Consider the following 12,697-nt stretch of genomic DNA (forward strand, 5'->3'; position numbering starts at 1 on the left):
AATAAATTCAGTTCAATTCATTCATATGTGGGATTGGCCTGAGAATGCTTCCCTTTTAGTTTAACACCTTGACCTATATCTAAAGTATGATCTTCATACTGACAGACTCAAATTGTACCAGCCAAAATGTATTAAAGAATGGCCATCTTGATTCCCACTTTCATACATAAAGGGTGATATATATATATATATATATGCAGAAGAAAAATGTTGCGAGGAAAAAACAACTCGAAATGAAACAATACTGTGCTATCTTCTCTCGCAACAGATGAGGAAACACAGTATGTGACGACCACTAAGACGTTTATTGAAAACAATATAACATGTAGCTGCTTGATACAAAGTTACCATGTGAGTTTAGCGCTTTCACCTATCAAACATAGGCTTCCTCAGAACTCATTCAGCTGATTTGTACGCCATTTTAAATAAACTTTTTGGCGCGAATCTAGTCTGACAAAACTTTTGTATTTAAAGTGCCACTGTGCAAATTTATATATGTGATTTAAATATAATAATAAAAACTCGTCAAACAAACTCAGCTAAACCTCCTCCAGACACATACTATGTACATCAATAACAAAATGAAATTTAAAAAAACAAATTACAACATAAATACTTCATTTACTGTACATATCCTTAAAATTGAACATAAACAGGTTGAGTTGTTACTGAACTGTATAAATATACTAATGAATTAATAATTTAAATATATCAAATTTGTTATATGTGATTGTTAAAAATTAGATGTTAAAACTAAGTATGTAAACAATGTTAATATATTGTAGGGAAATAATGTGCAAAATATATGAATAAATCAACTCCTATGAAACCTAAAATACCATTATATGATTTGTGAACTATTGACTTGACAGTACTTGTTTGTGTCAATACCATATGTTGAATAAAATATTCATAAAACATGTATAAATATGTTGGAATAAAATATATATATAAATATATAAATAATAATTTATTAATAAATAATATATTAATAAATATATATTAAAAAAACTATATGTTGATGAACCATATTAAAAAACTAATAATGAGGTATTAAAACTTAATGTGTCACTTTATCTAGTCAACAATGGTTTAATGGCAATGGTATCATTTAGTCCTGGTAATGTGGCAGCGTCTGTGTATAGCTGCCACCAAATTTCTTTGTAACTTAGTATTTCCTTAATGTTGCCCCCCTTAAAATCAGATTTAATATGTTCAATAATAGCAAATTTAAATTTATGTTGGTCACCATTGCTTTCAACATGTCTATACAAAGCATTATTACGATCTTTCTTTCTGATACAGTATGAATGGTCGTATATTCTTTTTTTGAAAGCCCTCTCAGTTTTCCCAACATAGTAGGCAGGACATACATCACATTTAGCAATATAAACTACATTCATTGTGTTGCAGTTCCCCTTCACTAATCTGATTCCTGTCTTGTTACTATTGCCTAAAACTATATCTGTGTGACACATAATGAATCTACATTGATTACAATTACCACATTTTTTGGTGGAAGTAAATGTTCCATTTTCTCCATCCCTGGAATTAGTTATATTCCAAATTTCTAAAATTCTTTTCAAATTATGTGACATTTTGTAAACAATAAGAGGTTTTTCACCTAATATACGTGATAACTCAGGATTCACTAAAAAAATTCCCCAATGTTTAAATAAAATTTCCTTCACTATGTTAACAAATGGGGTGTAAGGCAAAATGCAAGCCATTTTATATTTGCTTGTAGAATTTGATTCTGTCTCATGCACTATCGCATGGCTAACACCTAAAATGGGATAATATTTAGTTTCCCTCTGAGAAATCACAAACTGTTGAACATCTTGTAACATTGTTTTGTTGTATTTCCTCTCCATAAACATTTTAGTTATATGTTCAACCTCAATAATCATGTCTTCATATCTAGATGTCATTCTGGCCGCTCTAATGAGTTGCCCCTTGAATATATTGCGCAGCTTCTTCCTAGGGTGATTACTATCATATTGTAGGTAATCGTTGGAGAAAGTGTTCTTTCTATAAATATTAGATTTAAAGCCTTTCTCATCATTCGAAACAATTGTGTCAAGATAAGGTAAACCTTCCTTGCTAATATCATAAGTAAATTTCAAAAAATCACTACTATTGTTGATAAAAGTCATAAAACTATTTAGTTCCTCCATATTCCCTTTCCATAGGATGTAAATATCATCCAAAAATCTGGTGTAATGGGAGATGTGCGAAACATGTTCAGTCTTAAAAAGTATTTCTTCCTCCCAATACAACATGACAAGGTTAGCATAAATTGGGGCACTGGCCGATCCCATTGCCACCCCCTTGCATTGTTTAAAATATTCTCCTTCAAACGATATGAAATTATTCTCTAAAGCTAGGGACATACAATCCATAATGAGACATATTTTGTCCCAATCAAAGTTGGTGTATTTTCTAATACTTTCACAAAACATTTGTAAACCTTGTACACCAGGTATACAGGAGAATAAATCGATGACGTCAATAGTCACATAATAAAGATTGCTGGTGTCAATAAGGGTGGGAAATTTTCTTAAAAAAATCCCAGGAATCTTTTAATAGGTGGGGAATGCTCTTGTATATATCTTTTAGCCAAACATCCACCAATTTCCCTAATGGAAATGTTTTTGCCTTGGTACCTGACACTATAGGCCTGAATGGAGGGTTGGCTATGTCTTTGTGTATTTTAGGGATACCCACCAAAGTCGCCATTTTTGGATGTAAAACTTTTAAATAATTATATAAGTCGTTGTTAATACGATTGTCAATCCAAAATTCCTCCAAATAAGAACTGATCCTCTGATAGGCAATATTAATTTCATTCAAGGATACCATTGTGTAATTGCCTGTATCAGTGAGGATGGCATGTATTTTGGACATATATTCCATTTGATCATAAATGACAATCCCCCCTCCCTTATCAGGCTTCATGATGCGTATATTGTTGTTGTTTCTCAAATTGTACAACTCTACTCTCTCTTCCTTGGACAAATTGTCCCTGTGTTTGATGTTCTTCACCGTGTCAGCCAGTTTGTAAAGGTCTCTGTGGACTTGTTTTTCAAAAAGCTCAACCACAGGGTTCATGTATGGCACAAAAGTACTTTTGGGTTTTAACAAATTAGCATCCCCTTCTAATGTTTGTTTATTTTTAATATTATTCTGAAACATAACAGATAAATTAAGTTTTCGTGTATAAAGTTTGGTTTCTATTAAATGGTCAACCAAACCATATTTGGGGGTGGGGATGAATTTCATACCTCTAGATAATAACTTGTAATGGACTTCATCAACTTTGAAATTGGTGAAATTGTAAATTTTAAACTCACCAAAATCATTAGTCCCATATTCCTTCTTAGAAGTTTTTGTCTCCATATCATCTTTCCTTTGGTTGTTATTATTGGATATCAATTCCATTTGTTCCCCCTGTATTTTGCTGGTTGTGAATTCTGACCCCTGTTGTAATCCCCCCCCCCCTGAATCCTGCTTTCTTCCAGTACTGAGGATTCCAATTCCTCTGAAAATTTTGTTTGTGCCACTCCTGATTGTCATACTGTTCAAAATTCACTTCTTCTAATTGTTTGGCCCCTACTACACTGTTCCCACCCTCTTGTCGGTGAAACTGGTAATCATGCTCGAAAGGCCTGTTAATCTTGTTACCCCTATCTATAATCCATCTATATGCTCTATTGTCTTTATACTGTACAATGTCTCTATTTATTTTCTTGCATTTTCTTTCATGAACCAATTTAGATTTCTTTTCCACAATCGTAAATTGTTTACGATATAAATTGTTCCATTCGTCAAATAGTAAATCACCTTCTATCTCAACATTTAATTTCTCAACCTCATTAATAAGTTGTAATAATAATTCGTCATTATATTTAATTAACATCTTCATAAACCTAAAACCACACTCATCAAAAAAATCATTAAAATCTTTCATAACAATTTCATTAATATCAATACCTAATGGTACTTTAAAAAAACGTAGTCCCATAGGGACTACCTTTAATACTAAACATTTGTGTAAATATGCATTTTCAATTTTTATATTGTCCAGTTTGCACATTATGTTACCCATCTTGTAAATTTTATCCTTAAGAGCTAAGTTGTTAACACCTTTATTGTTGGGGAACCTTTCCTTCCCCTTGTTAAAGTCATCAAAATTGCAGTCACTGCTTAGAAAATTATTCAAATTATAATTGTTGCTATTGTCCACCTTAGTCTTATGGTATGTGCTAGAATTAAATTCAGTACCTTTGTTAGCCTTTAAAGCACCCACTGTGTGAGCGTAGGTCTTAACAGGCTTAACACGCTTGTGTTTGGTCCCAGTTCGCAACATGATGTCATCATCGTCTTCAAAATCATATATAGAAAAGTCAAATGTAAAACCCGTAGAATCCATTTTGTTGCTTTCCGTAACAGGTTTCGCACATTGACCAGCTGGTAAATCGATGTCGGCACTACCCACTGAAATGTTTTTGTGCTTGGTGGAAAATAATCCATCAGAAAGGCTTTCCGGGGTAGAATTAAGCCGGCTAGTTGAACCATTGTTGGTAATGCGTTGATGAGCCGCTCCACATTCACCAGGCTGAATCTCGAGAGTAGAGCGGACACTAGTGTTGCTATTGAGCATACATTCGTTGTGCCCGCTAAAACTAGTAGGACACAAATTGACCGTGTCTTTGATGTGAAAAGCTGTTTGCTCCTTAATACCCTTACTAGTGTCCTTACTCTTTCTGTAAACAGTGCTCAAGTCGCGAACACAACCGGAACCAAGAATCTTAATGTCATGCTCCACTTTAGACATAAAGGAGGTTAGCGTGTTAGCTAATTGTTTCGATTCACCTCTAAGCTCTGCCAACTCCCCAGCACGGGTACCATCGTTGGATCCGCTAGGTGTGTCGTCCTTGGCTGTGGTCGGCAGCACTGTTTTCCCTCCATTATCATATGATTGTTGCATGTACTATGGTATCTCAGTTTTGGATTGAATTTAGAAATTTCTGTAAGGCCTTATAGAATGATAATTGTACAATCTCCAAGTCTGTCATTCTATTCAATGTACCAATACCGGAGATTGTACCCAAAACCCAAATATATATTCTATGGTCAATTATTGCAGTTGCAAGGAAAGTTGTAACAAAAATTGTAAAAACTAATACTACTCTTTCCTTTAAAAATGAATTTATTTGCTTAGCCACAGCTTTATGTGATAAAGAAATCTCAAGTATAAAGTTCAGAACAAAAAATTTAACACACAAACTAATTGCTTGGGAAAAGTTACATTTGTTATTGAAAAATTTTAATTGATTTCCTGAATGTATGCAAACGTTTAATCTTGTTATGGACTCTGTAAATAGTTTTCTCTATGTTATGATTGTAAATATGTTATTACTGTTATTGTTCTTAACCAAAAATAAAAAAACATTTTTGAAAAAAGAGTAATCATCAAATATATTTTTCCAGAATATTGAGTTTTCGTGGCACTGAAAAGATTCCATCATCAAAATTCCCTGTACAAGCCATCACAATGTGGCTGATCCAAGTTCAGCATTAAGCTGTATTTATATCATTCACAGAAGAAGTATGTACTTGAATAATCAAGTATAATTCTCTTAATGTTTTGCTGTGAGCTCTCAAAGGATGTTTAAAGTATGGTTTCCCATATATAGATGCTGAATATAAGCTTTTACGGGCAGTTTGCAGTATTAGTCTGCCAAGTTGCATAGCAATTGGTTTCTATCAAGGGTGATGTATGACTATTGTTCATAAATAAGAATGCAGCACATGTCCATACTATATCTGTACTGAGTTGCAATTATTATATCAGAAGTGAAATTATATATATTTTTGCAGAAAATTGACTTTTTCTGTCAGTGAAAACAGGCTGTCACATTACCTTCTTGTACTGGCTATGGCAGTACAGTCAAGCCAAATTCAGTAGAAACTTCATTTAATTCCTTGTGCACTGATTTCCATAAGAGTAGGATGGTAATATTCTTTTTGTATTGCACTATAGAGTGATACATGTTACATGAAAATCAATTTTGCACACAAGTCTTTATATGCAAATTCACCAAATACATGTAGCCTATTGCTGTATCTCAGTGCAATGACATATTTCCAGAGAAATTTGCTAGAGCATTTCAAATGATTTCATGTGAATAGTTTTCTTTTGCTTGACAAAGCCCAGTAGGCTTGTATCTTAATTATTCATTTCATTTTTATCCTTTTGTTTGACAACAAGGATATACATAGCATATGTTCTGCCTGCTAGCTTAATTCTATAAGAGATTTATCTTTAGTGCATTGCTATGACATCATAGATATAAATAATGTGCATTTTGTTTTCTGAAACACTGTTCCAGAGTTAAGCAAACAGACTAGAGGTTAAACTTAAATTCAAGTTCATTAAGGTGCTTATTGAATAAGCACTGTTATATTAATTATGTCCTAATAAACATAAGATGGGAACACTGATATGGTCCCTGATATGCATGAAAGTGATCACCTATGGAGTCAAGTCATAATACTAGAAACTACAACAACTCCAAGGTGAAAAAACAAAGGGCATGGCTAGGATAATATTATTACTCAAGAATCTCCTTAAGGTGAGGGATATCCAGGTCATGTAGAATAAGATGAGCTAAGGCCATAGTCTTATAGTCAGTGTGTGAATGAACTGGCAACCAATGAAAATTCTGCAAAACTATTGTACTGTAATGGTAAGTAGATACCCTAGCAGTAGCTAGACTACAGGATTTTCTTGTAAACCATTATATTTTGAATCTGAAAGCCCCAAGCACAGTGTATAATAGTTGTCTAGCCTGGAGGAGACCAGTGCATATACTACCACTAGAAAAGCTGCTGATGGTATCAGTAGCTTTATAAGGGAAGCATTCTTCAGATAGCACCAAGAATACTGGATGATAGCAGATAGTCTGTGCTTAGGGATGATCCAGTTTCAACATTACCCCCAAATGTTTCATTTTCAGCAACAACAACAAAAAAAAAATCCAGTTTGCCACAACTGTAAATTATGGAAAAGGACAAAACTGGAAAAAATTAGTTATGAATTGTTTAGTACAATAATGCTTGCAATTCAGGAATGAGTCTGTCTCTAATTGGCATGGTAGCTGGAACACTACTTGAAAATTCCACTGAGGAATGAACAATAAATGCTATTGCCTTATTATTGAAAATATTTTAATTATTAAAAGGCTGTGCTAGTGATGAGGAAAATTCTGAGTGAAGAAGGCTTTGACTTTTTAGCAATACTTTTCTAAATTTCCGTTTGTGAGCCTGCTTCATTTATTTAATTTCAAAGCCAGTTGAGTGAAATTGCTTCAGATTTTAAGCACTTAGATATAGTAATAGTAGTAACAGTAAAGGTTGCCAAAGGTTGCCTGAATATCCTGATGTTGCACTCAGTAAACAGTTCAAGGAGAATCCAAAAATGGTCTCCTAAATTCTCCATCTTGACCAGTAATGGTCTCTTAGAACTGCTGTGCTGGAGAAGAATCAAGGTAGATGACCTATAAACCACATGCCAGTAGAAGGATACTGTTTGTGTAATCTGTCCAATTGCATCATAAAGTAAAAAACAGAGTAGTTCTCTTGTAAACCTCAAACGTTAACACCGGCACTATCAAAACACTGATACTACCTCAGACATACTGCATAGTGTGCCCTGCATGTGATTCTGATTATTACCTTTCTTAAAGTATGGGTGTGTTTGCCTAGTGGCAACAGTATCCATAACAGTAAATGCAGTATGTTAGTAACCATCTAAGTCTAACCATACAGGTAATTCATAGTGTAACATGAACAGTAATACAATCTCAGTGGGTCAGGCTAAGGCTGCAATTAGGGCTGGAGATGTAAACTTGCTTAAGACTTAAGGCTGAATTAGGCCAAATAATACAAAGTAAGTTGTCTGCCTCACAGTTCCACGGTCTGGAGATCAGTCCTAACCTCTGACTACTGTCTGTGTTGAATTTACTTGTTCTTCCTTGTCATTGAGGTTTTTCCTGACTACTTTCTTTCCTTTTCTACTTCTTAAATCATACTTACTGGCTGGCTACCCTGAAGCCAATATACATTTTTTAAATTTAGTCTTACTCGTTTGTTTTAGAGTGTGACTGAAACAGATACAAAATAGAAAAGTCCATTGACCATTTTAAATAAATTCAGTTCAATTCATTCATATGTGGGATTGGCCTGAGAATGCTTCCCTTTTAGTTTAACACCTTGACCTATATCTAAAGTATGATCTTCATACTGACAAACTCAAATTGTATCCCCCAAAATGTACTAAAGAATGGCCATCTCGATTCCCAATTTCATACATAAAGGGTGATATATATATATATATATATATATATATATATATATATATATTTTTTTTTTTTTTTGTTGTTTTTTTTTTTTTTACTAGGTTTCATTGCTATTTTTTCATTTAGGTTACAGTTTAATCTTACAGTCAACATATCTTGAAAAAATATTAAACATTTGTCTCTGCTTACATGCTACTCTGAGATTTATGGCAGGGTTATCCCCTCTTCCTTTGTAGGCTGTAAAACTCAGCAAATCTGTGAAATTTACTAAAAAATTGTCAGTGTTATTTTATGTACATACTGTATCATAAAATTATGCACATTACTTTTTAATGACATCAGTAGAATATGTGGCTGCTAGTTCCTTTCTAACAATATCTAGCTAGGAAATGCCATGTAATATTAAAACAAAAGCATTGAAATCTCTATTTAAAACTATTACTTTTTCTGGTTTGAGTCTTTTTAGGAAGTGTTGAAATAACATGCTTGCCTATGATTGGAATTAGGTTCATAGGTTCATACTAGGCTATCTGCCCTGGGGAATTTATAAGCCTAGCCTGAGTGTGTTTGGCTTTCGCCACCCTTTGATTTGAGTTTGCTGTGCCCTTTTTAAGGTTAGTTTTCTGTGCCTCTGTCTAGTAGTGACACAGAAGTAATCCCCGGGGTAAACCTACAATCTCCCATCCACTCATGAAGATTCCTCTTAAAGAGTGTCAGTGAGGTGCTCTGCCTAACATGGACTGGGATTCTATTCCAGATCAAAGGGAGCCTCTGGGTTATGAATCTGTCCTTCCAGCATGTTCTATTTATTTCTTTGCTGAGGTTCAAGTTCCTCGAGCGCGTGGTTCTAAGGGATTTAGATTTTCTGAGGTGGAGCATGTCCATTAATTCTGGGTTGGACATAGCTTTGTATATTAGGCATAGATTGCCTCAAAGTAGGCGGTAACTGGGCAGTATATGGGATCTGTTTGAGTCCCTTGATCCTCTTTGTGAGGTACTTTTGGGGTCTTTCTAGTTGCTGCAGGTGTCGGGTAAGGTACATCCCAAAAGGGGCATTGATTCTATGATGGGCCTGATGAGGGATGAATAAAGGGGCACTATTACCTCACTTGATCTAGATGTGAATCCTTTCGTGATAAGGTGGGCTATGTAGAAGGTCTTTCTAACCACTTTGGCAATGTGGTTGTCAAAGGAGAGATTGCTATCAACTTGGGTCCCCAGGTCCCTAATTACTTCTTCTGTACTTAATGGGTTACCACCTATGTGGTAATTTGTGGGCACTTTGTTTTTGCCAAAGGGTATGACTATACACTTTTTGGCATTTAGCTTTAGGCCATGGCTCTGGCACCAGTTATCCGTCTCTGTGAGACCTTTTTGGAGGATGTTCGTGTCAGCTGGAGAGTCAATTATGGTGCCCAGTTTGCAGTCATCTGTGAACTTGGTCAGCCATAGTCCTCCCGTGTTGGCCTGTACCTCAGAGAAGTATATGCCGAACAAGAGAGGTCCCAGGACAGAGCCTTGTGGGACACCACTTGTAACCGGTTTCGAGTCTGACATGGCTCCAGCAATTCTGACTCTGTGGGTTCTGCCTTTGAGCCAGTTAGCAACTTCTTTTACGTAAATTGTTTTATATAGTTTGTTTGATGTGTTTCTTAATGTTTTCCTTTTTAAATGTTGCGTAATCTTTTAATATTTTTAAGCAAAGTACTTTATTGCACATATAACAATATAAACATCAACCGGTATACAGATATTACATAATCGTATTTAATATTGTCCATCTAAGCAGATAACATTGAACAGAAGCAAGAAAAAAAATAGAAAAGTGATAATGCAAAATCATCATGATATTTACAATATATGACATGAGACATCAGATTTATATGGATTGTGTAAAAAGAATAATAACCTATAAGGCATTAAGATGTCTTATTCCAGTATTTCCATGTATGGAATTACATAACTGGTTGCTATAGCAATGTACATAATTTATAATGTCCAATATAAGCAATTTCCAGTATTTAAAAGTTACAGCTGAGACTGTAGACAGGCGATATAGTAGCCATTTCTTATTACCCCTATCCAAGCTTGAATGTGGTGGTAAGCTGCCTAGAATCCAAACTTTGAGATCATTTAGGGGAAGTATAGGCTTTCTCAGTGCATACGTAGCAGCCATATGCACTCTTTCTTAAAATCTTGCTACTTTGAGGCATATAAACAGTAGGTGCAGATAGTCTGTCTTTGGCTCACTGCATCTCTAGCACATTCTAGCCCTTTGATGTTGACTCTTCTTCTGCATAGGTGTAAGGTATCAAAAGTATATATTTTTAAAATGGGTGAAGTACAAAGGGTGCAACAGCATGCACTAGGTCTTAGACATTGTCATACCTCATTATCCATTCTCTAGGTATGATCTGTGTGGCCAACATACATTCCCATTTCACTCTATCTCCATTAAAATCACTGAGGTGTAATTATCCAGTCCTTTAGCCTACCTTTCATCTTGTATCTCAGTTGTTTCAATTTGCTACCTTTTCTAACTCTATAGTATTCATATTGACCATATGGCCCAGATGTTCTAACTGCAAATATTGCCACTGCTTAAATGTGTTTCCTCCCACCCCCTCCCCCCGATTACTACAGTTTGTGAAGGCCAGAAAGTTTATACTGTAAGCTGGATGTAGTTCCTATCAAAACATTCTACTTGTGTCTTTTCATTTCCCCATATATATCTCCGTATATTAATATGATCCCATAAGAGAGCATAATTAAGCAGTAGTTTGAACATTTGATCTTTGAAACCTGTGGATTCCAAGCCATCCTTCTGTGTCTCTCTCTATCTCTGTCTCTCTCTCTCTCTCTCTCTCTCTCTCATGAGACACTGGCATGCTGCAAATATTTGAGTGTTACTACTGGTAACAGCTATAATGGCCTTGGTCAATTTCTGGCTTGTATGATGAGAGCAAGATCCACAACTGGGGCTTATCTTTTCAAGTTTTTTAATACAAGAAACAAAGAACAGAAAGACTCTGAAACTGACTGAGGGTTTAGGGTCCTCACCATGCCCAGTTTGGATTGACTTACCCAGAAGTAGTGAGATGCTGGCAGCTACTCAGTCTTGAGTGTAGTGTCAAATATATGAGGCTTCTCATAGAGTTCTTTCAACTGGAGGAGAACAAACTATCAAAAGATATCACTGAATTATAATCTGCTATTTTTAAAAGATACCCTGATGATATCTTAGGTGATAGAATGGACATCCTCATCAACAATATCATGGGGTATGATAAGAGACTTTCTGCCACTAAAGGCAGAAAGATGCAAAGAGGCTTGAAAGATTTCCAAGAAGGAAATGTTTTTTTTCTTGGAACAGGGAGAGAAATGTATCGAACTATAATGTACAGCGTGCCACAGGAAGTGGGTGGGGCTCTGGTAATTCTACAATAGTAGGTAATGCAAACAATGACTTTTCCACTTATGCGAGTGTGGTGAACAACACAACGGAGGAAGTGTCATTAGTGCCCAGTTCTTCAAATGTTGCCTTGCCTCAGACGACACATAATGAGAACAACATAGCTACTGTAGGTTGCAGTTATGGTACAAAGGAGGTGAATGAGGTATCAGTTAAACCTAAATCTTATTTGGCTCCTCACAAGAGCCCTAATATGAATGAGCAGGGCACAGAGCTATCAGGCTCTGGACGACAATGTTTTTTATTGAAAGAACCTCTTCCAATAAGAGGCAGGTCCAGGAATCGACTACAGAATCCATGGATGCAAAGTCCACACAGTGAAGAAGAAATAATGAGAGCCAGCAAGGGACACATACAGGTTTAGTATACAACATTTCTTCTATGATATTGACTGACATGCAACTTTCTGGTTTGAATAAAGGCCTAACGTTTGTACCGGCACAAAGAGCGGATCTGACAGAGGTGCTCAAAGATCTATGCTTATTTGGCAGGACGCTTACTTTGAGAACTTTATTTAATAATTCTAATTATAATGCCAGTGCCTTTAAAAAACCTAGTACATATATATCACCCACTAACTCTACAACTGATTTGTTTATTGACATATGTGATAAGCAGTTGAGGGAGAAATTAGTAGACAAACACAGTAGAACTTTGTTAATTTATCAGCAGTAGAGACACAAGCTTTACTTGAACTTAAACTAATTACTAATATTTAAATATGACCAGCAGCTAAAGGGGGTGGAATTGTTGTCATTGTCAAAGATAAATACATGGAAAGCATGTTGAATCATCTGGGTGATACTAATACTTATGTTATACTATCTGCACAAGTGCTGAAAGGTGTCATTGAAAAAGTACA

The sequence above is a fragment of the Protopterus annectens genome, chromosome 4.part0 (genome assembly GCF_019279795.1).
Source record: "Protopterus annectens isolate FY-2018-M chromosome 4.part0, PAN1.0, whole genome shotgun sequence".
NCBI lineage: Eukaryota > Metazoa > Chordata > Ceratodontiformes > Protopteridae > Protopterus > Protopterus annectens.